Source organism: Mobula birostris, chromosome 14, assembly GCF_030028105.1.
Source record: "Mobula birostris isolate sMobBir1 chromosome 14, sMobBir1.hap1, whole genome shotgun sequence".
Taxonomy (NCBI): domain Eukaryota; kingdom Metazoa; phylum Chordata; class Chondrichthyes; order Myliobatiformes; family Myliobatidae; genus Mobula; species Mobula birostris.
This window is the reverse complement of record NC_092383.1, coordinates 29362736-29375918: the sequence shown is the minus strand read 5'-3', so window position 1 is coordinate 29375918 and position 13183 is coordinate 29362736. Positions and strand designations below refer to the sequence as shown.

Here is a 13183-nt window from a genome sequence, read left to right as displayed (position 1 = left end):
GGGGCACCATTGAGAGCATACTGACTGGCTGTATCACCATCTGGTATGGGAACTGAACCAATCTTGATCACTGGGCACTTCAGAGAGTGGTACGGACAGCTCAGTGCATCTGTGGATGTGACCTTCCCTCCATTGAGGACATCTATAGTAGCAGGTGCAGAAAGAAGGCCTGGAAGATCATCAGGGACACCAGTCACCCCAACTATAAACTATTTCACCTACTTCCATCTGGCAAATGCTACTGCAGAACTAAAGCCAGGACCAACAGGCTGCAGGACAGCTTCTTTCTACAAACCACTGGACTTCAAAATTCACATGTCTGTACATTGCAACGGAGTCATAATGCAAAGACTTTACTCCTTCACGTTGTGGGATGGATGTAAGATTTTAAATAAATCCTAATTCTAACTTCCAATTCTAAATTCTCATTCCAGACCAACATAAAAATGCTGGGGAAATTCGGAAAATCAGGCAGATCTATGGAGAGGAATAAAGAGTCAGTGTTTCAGGACGTAACCCTTCATCAGGATTGGACAGGATGGGAAAATGAATAAGAATAAGAAGGAATGGTGGGGAGAGGGCACGGGGAAGGAATACAAATAGGCAGGTGACAGGTGTAGTTTGTTGAGGGGGAAGCTGGGAGGGTGGGAGAGGGGAATTAAGTGAGAATCTGGGAGGTTACAGGTGGAAGAAGTAAAGACAAAGAAAATTTCAAAGTTAATTTATTATCAAATAACATATATGTCACCAGATACAACCTTGAGGTTCATTTCCTTGCAGGCATACTCAATAAGTCCAATAACCATAACAGAATCAATGAAAGACTGCACCAACAGGGCAACAACAAGTGTGCAAAAGACAACAAAATGTGCAAAAACAAAAATAGAAATAATAATAATAGATAAATAAAGCAATAAGTGTTGAGAACATGAGAGGAAGAGTCCTTGATAGTGAGTGCATAAGCTGTGGAAACAGTTCAGTGATGCGGCAAGGGAAGTTATTTGAAATTATCCCCTCTGGTTCAAGAGCCTGATGGTTGAGGGATAATAATTGTTCCTGAACCTGGTGGTGTGAGTCCTGAAGCTCTTGTACCTTATTCCTGAGGGCAGCAGTGAGAAGAACGCATGACTTGGGTGGTGGGGGTCCCTGTTGCTGGATGCTGCTTTCCTATGACAGCGTTCTAAGCAGATATGCGCAATGGTGGGGAGGCTTTACCTGTGATGGACAGGGTCGTATCCATTACTTTTTCTATGATTTTCCGTTCAAGGGCGTTGGTGTTTCCATCCCAGCCTGTGATGCAGCCAGTCAATATACTCTCCACCACACATGTATGGAAGTTTTCAAAAGTTTTAGATGTCATGCTGAATCTTTGCAAATTTCTACGGAAGTAGAGGTGCTGCTATGCTTTCTTTGTAACTGCTCGTATGTGCTGGGCGCAGGACAGATCTTCTGAAATGATAACACAGAGGAATTCAAAGTTGCTGACCCTCGCTACTTCTCATCGCCCAATGAGGACTAGTCATGGACTTACAGTTTCTTCCTCCCGAAGTCCATAATCAGCTCCTTAGTCTTGCTAACATTGAGCAAGAGGTTGTTGTGTGGCAGCACTCAGCCAGATTTTGAATGTCACTTCTATATACTGATTCGACACCACCTTTGTTTGGATCTATGACAGTGGTGTTGTCAGCAAATTAACTATGGCATTGAAGCTATGTTTAGCCATGCAATATTAAGTGTAAAGTGAGTAGAGCAGGGGGCTGAGTACACAGCCTTGCGGTGCATCGTGTTGATGGAGATTGTGGAGGAGATGTTGTTTCCAATCTGAATTGACTGGGGTCTATAGATGGGGAAATCAAGGATCCAATTGCACAAGGTGGTTCTAAGGCCAAGTTCTTAAAACCTGTTGATTAGTTTTGAGGGATGATAGTATTGAATGCTGAGCCGTAGTCAATAAGGAGCATCCTGATGTGTGCATCTTTACTGTCCAGATGTTTCAGGAGAAATGGCATCTGCTGTTGAGCTGTTGTATCTGTAGACAAACTGGAGTGGATCCATGTCATTTTGCAGGCAGGAGTTGATCTGATTCATCATCAACCTCTCAAAACACTTCGTCACTCTGGATGTAGGTGTCTACTGGACGATAGTCACTGAGGCAGGTTGTCGCGTTCTTCTTAGGCACCGGTATAATAGAGGCCTGTTTGAAGCAGGTGGGTACTTCAGAGAGGTTAACGATCTCAGTGAAGACTCCAGCCAATTGATCAGCAATGAACTTCAATACTCAGCCTGGTACTCCATTTGGGCTGGGTGCTTTCCGTGAATTCACACTCCTGAAGCATGCTCTCACGTCAGCCTTAGAGACTGAAATCACATGGTCATTAGGGGCTTTGGGAATTCCTGATGGTTCCGCCATATTTTGATTGTCAAAGTGATCGTAGAAGGGATTGAGCTCATCTGGAAGCGAAGCCCTGTTGTCACCTATGTCGCTTGATTTCACATTGTAGGAGGTGATAACGTTCAAGCTGTACCATGGCCAAGTGGCCCAATTCTGCCCCTATGTCTTTTGGTTTCTCTTTTTCTTTTCCCCATTTTGGCTTCCCTCTTACCCCTTCTATTCTCCTTACTTGACCATCACCTCCCACTGGTGCCCCTCCTCCTTCGCTCTCTCCCATGGTTCACTGTCCTCTCTTATCAGATTCCTTCTTATGTCCATAGTTGTCAGAGAATTTATAAGAAGCAGTTGTAGACGAGTGTGTATCCACAAAGTCATCCAGAGTGCTTCCTAACCAGAAGCCCTGAATGAGCCATGAGATCTGCAATCTCTGGCAATCAAGAAAGTTAGCGGAGGTCCAGGTACAATATCTGGAAAGCCATCTCTTGGACAAATTGGCAATTCCGGACTAAGCATCCCCTATTCAGAGGGGTGCTCTCTGGACCTAGACTCACCCACTATCGGAAACGTCCACTCCATATCCACTCTATCTCGGGGTTTTAATATTTGAGGTTTCAGTGAAATCCCCCTCATTCTTCTAAATTCCAATGAGTACAGGCCCAGAGCCATCAAATGCTCCTTATACGTTCACCCTTTCATTCCTGGAGTCATTCTTGTGAACCTCTGCTAAACTCTTTGCCTTGCCAGTGCACCCTTCCTTAAATAAGAGACCCAAGACTGCTCACAATACACCAGCACAGTCTGACCGATGTCTTATAAAGCCTCAGCGTCACATTCTTGCTCTTATATTCTAGTCTTCTCAAAATGAATGCTAACATTGCATTGCCTTCCTTAGCATCGGACTCAACCTGCAAGTTAACCTAACTCCTAAGTCCCTCTGCACTTCTGATTTTTGAATTTTCTCCCCGTTTAGTCCACACCTCTATTCCTTCTACCATACTGCATGACGATACACTGTATTCCATCTGCCAATTATTTGCCCATTCTCCAATCTGTCCACGTCCTTCTCCAGACTCCCTTTTTTGTCAATATTACCTGCCCTTCCACCTATCTTTGTGTTGTCTGCAAACTTGGCCACAAGACCATCAAATCTGAAATCCAAATCATTGATATATAATGTGAAAAGAAGCTGTCCCAATACCGAGCCTTGCGGAAGATCACTTGTCACCAGCAGCCAACCAGAATATTTATTCCCACTCTTTACCTCATGCCAGTTAGCCAATCTTCTATCCATGCTAGAATCTTTCCTGTAATATCATGGGCCCTTATCTTGTTAAGCAGCCTTTTGTGCGGCACCTTGTTAAAGGCCTTTTGAAAAACTATTTAAACAACATCCGCTGGCTCTCCTTTGTCTAACCTGCCTGTTATTTCCTCAAGGAATTCCAACAGATATGTCAGGCAAGATTTTCCTTTTAGGAGAGGGGAGTGAGGAAAATTACTGGAAGTTAGAGAAATCAAGTGTTCAACGAGAAATTGATTGCGTTGTTGGCCCTTGTTGTTAACTCTCAATGCTACGCATATAAGGATCCCAGGTCCTTTTAACACCAACATATTTCAATCTCTCACCAGGTAAAAAGACATTCTGTCTTTCTTTTCTACCAGAGTGGACATCTCCTATTTTCCACATGATATTCCATCTGTCATGTCCATGCCCATGTGCTTAGCCTGAATTTGATCCCTTGAATACTTTCTACATCTTCCCCGCCAACCCACACATTCTTAGACGTGGATATCATACTTTTGTTTCCTCTCGTCCAAACCAGTGATAGAGCTTTTCAACAGTTGGGCATCCAGCAACAACCCCCGTGATACCTGATGAGTTAGAGCCTCCCGCTACAGAGAAGTATTGTCATACAACAGGGAAATACCTTTACAGCCTAGAGTTCACGCTAATGATTAGCAACCCATTTACACCAATCCAACAATAGTCATATTATCCTCCCACACCCCACCCCTCAGCAATTTCCTCCCAGATACTAAGGCTACATCCACACTAGACCGGATAATTTTGAAAACGCTGGTTTTGCGTAAAAACAATAGGCATCCACACCAGGCGTTTTTGAAGGTACCTCCGTCCACATTAAAAAGGGTACTTGGGCGAATCTCCTCCTACTGGGCATGTGCAGGACACATCTACAGAAAACAAGCGAAGAGGAAACGGTATGCTATTTCCATTGGTTAAAGACTAGAGTACCTACACCAACAGTGAAAGGAAGTTTTCAATGATGTCTTTTTGTACGTAGATATGCTGCCGGTACATGGTAGATAGCTATGTTTAACTCCAAACAAGCTATTAACGTAGACAATAAAGTAAACAACACGCGCATGAAGCCGTCCGCCATTGTTGTTGTGGTGTTGGAGGTTGCGTTCAAGAAAACAATGAAATGCCGCGCTGCCGCCACCATCTGTTCCGGCACGTCATGAGAGCGTTTTTAAAAAGCTCTGGTTACCCCGTACACACTACACCGCCCAACCGGTGATTTTAGATTTACACGCTCTGGAGAGCGTTTTAGAAAAGCTCCATTTTCGGGAGAGGAAAATGCCGTTTCAGTGTGGACAGAGGGTCAAGACGAAGAGAAAAAGCTTCGGTTACAGATTTATCTGGTCTAGTGTGGGCGTAGCCTAAAACTCGCCTCCACACAAGGGACAGATTACAGTTGGCAAATAGCCAGCTGACCAGCACGCCTTTGGGATACGGGAAGAATCTGGTGTATCTGGAGGAAGCCCAGGTAGACTGGGGGAGAATGTGCAAATTCCATGTTGACGACTCGGCAAATCAGGATTGAACCCTGTAAAGCAGTAATTTTATTAGTATCCCACTGCACTGACTTCCTCTGTGGTGCTTTTTTTTTCTGTCTGTGAAGTGTCAGTCTCTTGAGGATGCTGTTCTCTCTGCTTCTGATACTGATGTGCGTGTGTGTCACTTGGTGGGAGACCTATCAGTCTGAGCTTTCTCCATTGACTGCTTTCACCAGCAGTGCAGTTGCTTCTGTTACTGATGAGAGTTTCATCCTTCAACACACTGAAGGGCAGGAGCTGAATGATAGGTTTCAACATGAGCATCAGCTGAGAGGAAACTGTGGGCTGGTGGGTCTGCCTGCAACAAACTGAAATGAGGACTGAATAAGTTAGCATGTTCCTTTTTACCAAGCCCTATTTTACCCTGACTAGATTGGTATCTAATCAGAATCAGGTTTAATATCACTGGCATATGTTGTGAAATTTAAATTTGCAGCAGCAGTACGATGCAATACTTACTAATTGAGAGAAAAAAATGTCCATTCAGAAATTGGATGGAGAAGGGAAAAAAGCTATTGTTGAATCATTGAATGTGTGCCTTCAGGCTTATGTACCTCCTTCCTGATGGTAGCAAAGAGAAGAGGGCATGTGCTGGGTGGTGAGGGTCTTTAATGATGAACACCACCTTTTTGAGGCACATCTCCTCGAAGGTGTCCTGGATTCTACAGAGGCTACTGCCCATGATGGAGCTGACTAATTTTTCAACTTTCTGCAGCTTACTTCGATCCTGTGCAGTAACCACCCACCAGGTTGATGAAAGCCAGCACACCATACTCTTTTAGCAATACGTAAGGAGTTCTTGAACTCCTTATGTTTAGGGTCTGTGTAACTTGCGTCCCATCAGAGCGGGAGAGCTTGGATGTTCTGACCACCTGCGCCCCAATCTGAGCGAATACTGTGTAAATGCTGCCTACTTGTCATTACCCGTCAGTATGAAATAATAGTACACTGTTATTAAACAAATATATAGAAAGTATATTTACAAATTTCAGGTTTATCGAACAGTTAGTAGGAAAAAGAAAAGGAAAAAAGGGCCCATTACAGTTAACCCAGTCCAAATGTGCACATAAATTGGAGCTCACCTTGAAGTTGTCTTTAACTCACCATCTGCATGAAAGCACAGACCACCTTCTGAATGTCAGTCACAATCCATCTTGAACAAACGGGCTCTCCCATGGGAGTATTGGTCCTTCCTCCTTGAAGCCATTCATCTCCATAAAGCACCTTGTGCAACAGAGATGGCATCCTCAGCCATTTCCCGCCTGTCTTCTCCCAGCTCCTGCCAAAAAGACCTCAACCCACACCAGTGTCCGTCACAAAAACCTCTCCGCTCAGCATTCTCTAGAACCTTCTCCTAATTCCGCCATCCTGATTGGCTGACACAACATAGCTTTATCTTTAGCTCAAGCTCAAAACATGCTAAAAGCAGAACAGATTGCTCTTCGAGAACTGCTAAAATGAAATACCTACAGCATAACAGTGAAAATCTTAATCAGGGCTTTACATTTATTTGCCACATGTATATCAAAACATCGATGTATAAAACAAACTGAGGATGATTGAAATCTGGAATTTCTCCATGCTCTGCTGGTCATGCAGAATAGGTAGGGAGATTGGTGCAGTTATTAATTACTAACAATGCTAAAGCCATCATTTACTCTTTGTTGTTCTTTATGCAGTTTCAGCTATTGAGACCTACCTTGGTTCACTGGCTATCAGAGGAGGAAGCTGGTAAGTAGTAGAGCTTCTTTTTGTATTGGGTCAGGACTTCACTTGCTCAGAGTACATGCAGTAGCCACTTTATTAGGTACACCTGTATACCTGCTCATAAATACAAATACCTAACCACCAATCACGTGGCAGCACAACTCAATGCATAATGTCATGCAGATTTGGTCAAGACATTCAGTTGTTGTTCAGACCGTGCACCAGCATGGGAAGAAATGTGATCTAAGTGACTTCGACCGTGGAATGATTGTTGGTGCCAGACTGGGTGGTTTGAGTATCTCAGAAACTGCTGAACTTTTCATGGGATTTTCATGAACAACAACCTCTCGAGTTTATAGAGAATGGTGAGAGAAACAAAATAAACAAAATACAGCGATTGGCAGTGTTCTGTGGGTGAAAATGCCTTGAGAGAGGTCAGCAGGAAATGGGCAGACTGGTTCAAGCTGACAGGAAGACAGCAGTAAATCAAATAACCACACATTACGACAGTGGTGTGCAGAAGAGCATCCCTGAATGCACAACATGTCAAATCTTGAAGTGGATGGGCTAGAGCACCAGAAGATCGCAAACATGCTCCCAGTGGCCACTTTATTAGGCACGGAGTGGCCACTGAGTGTAAGTAGTACCTGATGTGTACGGACCAACCCCAAAGTTAAAATAATTTACAGACATCGATCCTCTACTACTTACTGTCTCATTGGAAGCAAATCATCCTTGATTTGAAGACGGAACTTTCTAGAACGCTTTATTTCATCGACAGATGAATATTCCATTTTGTTGCCGCAGTGAATTATCAGTAAAAGGAAGCTGTTGGCAGCAAGTGAGGACTGGAAATCTGATGTTGCAGTCTCTGTACAGTAGGTGTCAATAAGCAGGATTAGAAATGATCTGTTTATTAAAGTCCACACCAGTGCAAAACTCTACATAAATGACATTACCTGTCATGTGTAGCAGCTGGACTTTGGCTGCAGGTTTTTCCATTCTTTTGTCATGGCTTTTTCTCCCTTGCTGTGATGTGGATGGTTTCTGAGGTTCTTGGGTGGGAGAAGGGAGTGTCTTTTCATTAGACAATCACACAAGAGCTGTCATTCTTCCGCTGGTTTAATAGGTGAAGCGTTCCTCATCGAACGATCCTGAATGAGAGGATAGAGTTGTTTCTGTTTCTACACTGGTCAGGATTTCCGACCAAGCGTCATCAATGCATTTTTTAAGGCAGAGATTTATTTTCAGTGGAGGAGTTGCTTTTAGACACGTTTAAAAATTGTGCTTAATTTTGGTTGCAAGGTTGGTAGAAAATGGGCAGCAACTGTCCAAAAGGAATATATCTTTGATGACTTAGAGAGTAACACAAAAATATCAACCTTGTTTGGGAATTTTCACTACTGTAGGATGCCCTTCCAGAAGAATGAAACACTGTTACCTGACCATGTTCACTTTAAGTTGGCAGAATGTGGACCTATCTGTGTAGGACGGCTTGAAGTTCTCGATTGCACTGGATGGATTTCTAGTATGAGATGGAGGTGCAAAATCATCTACCAGGAAGGCTAGAGCTCATTGGACAACCTGACAGTTCTTGTCTCTGCTCTTCGCTGGGTGTGAAGGAATTCTGACGTGTTTTGGTTTCATTGCCCATGTCTGTGGGGGGGTGAAGAAGAAGATTGACCTGGGGATGAGGAACTTTGATGATGTGAAGAAGCAGAAGTCAGTCTCGCCCCGTTTTTGAAGGAGGTATCAACATGAAGGATTTGGTCATATAACTGTTTCTAGTGATAGAAGGGTCAGTAAGCAGGGAGAGATGGAATTTAATGGACCAAAGAATGAGAATCAATGAGGAGAGAAGTCAAATTTGCAACACAGAAACTTATTGACACTGAGGTAGCCACCACTGGTTCTGATTGCTGACTATGCACATGTTACTGCCTCTAACCTGTAAAAAGAGTGCAGTTTTTCTACCCATGAACAGCTAGAGTCACGGCTGCCAGTCCTGGCTCCAGATGTGACGTGATGACATTTGGTAGAAGAATTTGTCAACTTTGCACAAAATACTGAGCTTTAGAACACACCTTTTTTTATATTTGATATAGTGAGCTTGTCACTAAACAGATTGGAGAAGCATATCAGAGTACCATGATCTGGAAAGCGATCTAAGCATGACTTCCAATTAAATGTTTGAACATTGTGGGGCTATGAAAGTGAAGGAATTGAGCAGGGGAAACAGGAATTTTTCAGATTTAACTCTTGAGATATGAATGATGTGACATTGTTTACATTTCCAACCTTGGACTAATTAAGTATTTTCTTCAAAGACTAGGCATAATTTAAAGGTGATTGGAGAAAAGTATAGTAGGTATGTCAGAGACTGGGATCTTACACTGCTAGGGGTGGTGATAGAGGCAGCTACATTAGGGACATTTCAGGGACTTTTAGATAGACACATGATTGAAAGAAAAATGGAGGGTTATGTTGGAAGGAAGGGTTAGAGTGATCTTGGAGTTGGTTAAAATGTTGGAACAAGATCATGGGCTGAAGTGCATTACTGTGCTGTACTGTACACCTATTAAACTGACTTAATGTTCTCTGATTTTCTATAATAATTTATTTCACTGAATTGGAAGAAAGGTTGTAATGTCCAGCATGTGAAATGAGGGATAAGGAATGTAGGAGCTTGGACCGAGCTCTCTGATTGCTGATGGGAATTTCATATTGAAGAATATTAGAAGTGAAATATACAAGCAGAAGGGCACATGGTGCACACCATTTAAAGAAATGTGTCTAATTGCTTTACAGAATAAGATGAGGAAGTAAGAGATTACATAGGGCAAACTGCTCAATTAGTGGGTCAAAACAATCTAGGAAATACAGTGAAAATTTGGTAATTTGGCTGCTCACACTCTGGAACGCTTTAGTAACTGACGTCAGAATCAGGCTTATTATCACTGTCATAGATGATGTGAAAGTTGTTTTAGAGTCATAGAAAAATGCAGCACAGAAACAGGCCCTTTGGCCATCTAGTCTGTGCTAAACCACTTAAACTGTCTCGTCCCATTGACCAAGCTTCTCTTAAACATTGAAATTGAGCTTATATTCAGATTCAGCTCTTGCACTGGCTGCTCATTTAACATTCTCACCACCCTCTTATGTGAAGAAGTTTCCCCTCATGTTCTCCTTAAACTTTTCACCTTTCACCCTTAATCCATGAACTCTAGTTGTAGTCCTACTGTACCTCAGAGGAAAAAACCTGCTTGTATTTACCCTACCTATACCCCTCATAATTTTGGAAACCTCTATCAAATATCCCCTCAATTTTCTATGTTCCGAGGAATAAAAACCTAACCTATTCAATCTTTCCTTATAAATCAGGTCTTCCAGTCCCAGCAACACCCTTGTAAATTTTCTCTGTACTCTTTCAACATTATTTACATCTTTCCTGTAGCTAAACTGAATTCAATACTCCAAATTAAGATTCAGCAACATCTCATATAATTTCAACATAACATCCCATCTCCTGTGCTCAGGACTTTGATCTGTGAAGGCCAAAGTGCCAAAATCTTTCTTTATGACCCTATGTATCTGTGAAACCACTTTCCACAAATATATATTCCCATAACCTTTTGTTCTACAGCTCCCCTCAGACCCCTACCATTCACTGTGTTAAGATCTACCCTGGCTGGTCCTACCGAAGTGCAACACCTTGCACTTGTCTGCATTAAATTAAATCTGCTATTTTTCCAGCTGGTCCAGATCCCGCTGCAAGCCATGATAGTCTTCCTCACTGTCCACTACTTCTCCATTCTTGGTGTCATCCACAAGTTTGCTGATCCAGTTAACCACGTTATTAGATTAGATTATGAGAACACTCAGTTCTCTTTTATTGTCATTTAGAAATACATACATGCATTAAGAAACGATACAATGTTTCTCCGGAGTGATAGCACAGAAAACAGGACAAACCAAAGACTAACACTGACAGAACCACATAAATATAACATATAGTTACAACAGTGCAAAGCAATACCATACTTTGATGAAGAACAGACCATGGGTACAGTAAAAAAAAGTCTCAAAGTCCCAAGTCGGTCAACTCCCGAGTCCCCAATAGCAGGCGGCAAAAGGGAGAAACTCCCTGACATAAACCTCCAGGCACCGTCAACTTGCCGATACCTTGGAAGCAGCCGACCAAAGCTGACACTGAGTCCATCCGTCCGAAAACTTTGAGCTTCCAACCAGCCTCTCCGATACAGCCTCCCGAGCGCCATCCTCTGCCGAGCACCTTCGACCTCTCCTCGGCCGCTAAAACACGCAAAGCCGAGGATTTCGGGGCCTTTTGCTCCAGAGATTCCAGTTACCACACAGTAGCAGCAACAGCGAAGCAGGCATTTCAGAAGTTTTCCAGGTGTTCCTCCATGATCTCACGTCTGTCTCCATCAAATCAGAATTGTGTACGGTCCCCTACTTGACAGGTAACAGATATCATCACCGAAGTGGCCACGCGCGCTGCTGTCATGCCGCCATCTTCTTCCCCCCCTCCTGGGAGGTTTCATCTAGATCAATGATACAGATGACAAACAACAACAGACCCAGCACCGATCCCTGTAGCTGAGCATACCTCTTGCCCCAGGCCTCCAGTGAGAGGGGCAACCCTCTACTACCACTCTCTGGCTTCTCCCACAAAGCCAATGTCTAATCCATGAGAAACTTGTTTTGCAGCAGCAGCAATTTGCAAAGATATAAAATTGCAATAAATTGCAGAAATAAATACATGGTGCAAGAAAGGAATAGCAAGGTGGTTTTTGTGGAGATCTCACGGCAGAGAGGAAGAAGCTGTTTCTGAATTGTTGAGTGAGGGTCTTTGAGTTCCTGTACCTTGCTCCTGATGGTAACAAGGTGATGAGGGAATGTCCTGGATGGTGAGGACCCTTAGTGATGGATACTATGTTCTTGAGGCATGGCATTTCAGAAATCTTGTTCATTCATTCACTTTTTGGGACCTGTGAGTTGTTGTTAAGGCAAACTTTTATTGTCCATTCCTATTATCTCTTTGGGAACTGTGGGCTTGCTTGGTCATTTGACAGAGCATGTTAAAATTCTGCCACATGGGTAGTTCTGGAGATACACATTGGCCAGAATGGGTACTGAAGGCGATCATTAGTAAACCTGCTGGATTATTAAAATATTTTTATTATTACAATTACAACTAGAATATAAAAGCAAGGATGTAATACCGAGGCTTTGTAAAGCACTGGTGAGGCCTCAATTGGAGTATGTGAGCAGTTTGGGCCCCTTGTCTCAGAAAGGATTTGGTGACGTTAGGGAAGATTAGATTAGATTATGAGGACACTCAGTCCTCGTTTATTGTCATTTAGAAATGCATGCATCCATTAAGAAATGATACAATGTTCCTCCAGAGAGATATCACAAAAAAAACCAAGACAAACCAAAGGAGGTTCTTGAAAATGATTGCATGATTGAAGGCCTTGTCATATGAGGAGCTTTTAATGGCTTTGGGCCTCTACTCATTGGAATTCAGAAGAATGAGGGATGACTTCATTGAAACCTATCGAATGTTGAAAGGCCTCAACAGAGTGGATGTGGAGAGGATGTTTCCCATGGTGGGGGAGTCTAGGCCAGAGGACACAGCCTAAGGATAGAGGGGTGTCCTTTTAGAACAGAGATGAGGAGGAGTTTCTTTGGCCAGAGAGAGGTGAACCTTTGGAATTTGTTACCACAGTCAGCTGTGGAGGCCAAGTCTTTGGGTATATTTAAGGCAGAACTTGACAGATTCTTTATTAGTCAGAGCATGAAGGGATACGGAGAGAAGGCAGGAGATTGGGGCTGAGAGGGAGAATGGATCAGCCATGATGGAATGATGGAGCAGACTTGAGGAGCCAAAATGGCCTAAAAGTGCTCCTGTACCTTATGGTCCTATGGTCAGTCATCACTGAGGTTCCAGTTTATTAACTCAATGTAAGTTCTGCAGCTGCTATGGTGGAATTTGCATGCTGGTCTCTGAACCCTGTGCTCACTCCCAGGCAGTATGTTTGACTAATCAGCTCCTTACACACCTAGCATGCGGCAGATAGCTGACCATACACCTGAAAAACAGAAAGCATATGCACGTATTCCATTATTAGTATCTGCTCTCTCAATGGTTCAGTCTGCTCAAACATTATAAAATCTGAACTGAGGAGAATTTGACTTTTTTCCTGG

At 43.1% G+C, this 13183-nt stretch overlaps 1 protein-coding gene across 11 annotated transcripts in view; it reads left to right on the top strand.

The window, feature by feature from the left end:
- Positions 1–13183, top strand: part of LOC140209797 (multiple C2 and transmembrane domain-containing protein 2-like) — a 485848-nt gene that overhangs the window by 16564 nt on the left and 456101 nt on the right. For 7 of the 11 annotated variants that reach the window (XR_011889071.1, XM_072278276.1, XM_072278273.1 and 4 more), the window contains exon 2: positions 6928–6979. The exons of the other annotated variants lie outside the window; for them this stretch is intronic. The gene's annotated coding sequence lies outside the window, so the exon portion shown is untranslated. The remainder of the gene's footprint in view (positions 1–6927; positions 6980–13183) is intronic. 11 annotated transcript variants of the gene reach the window in all.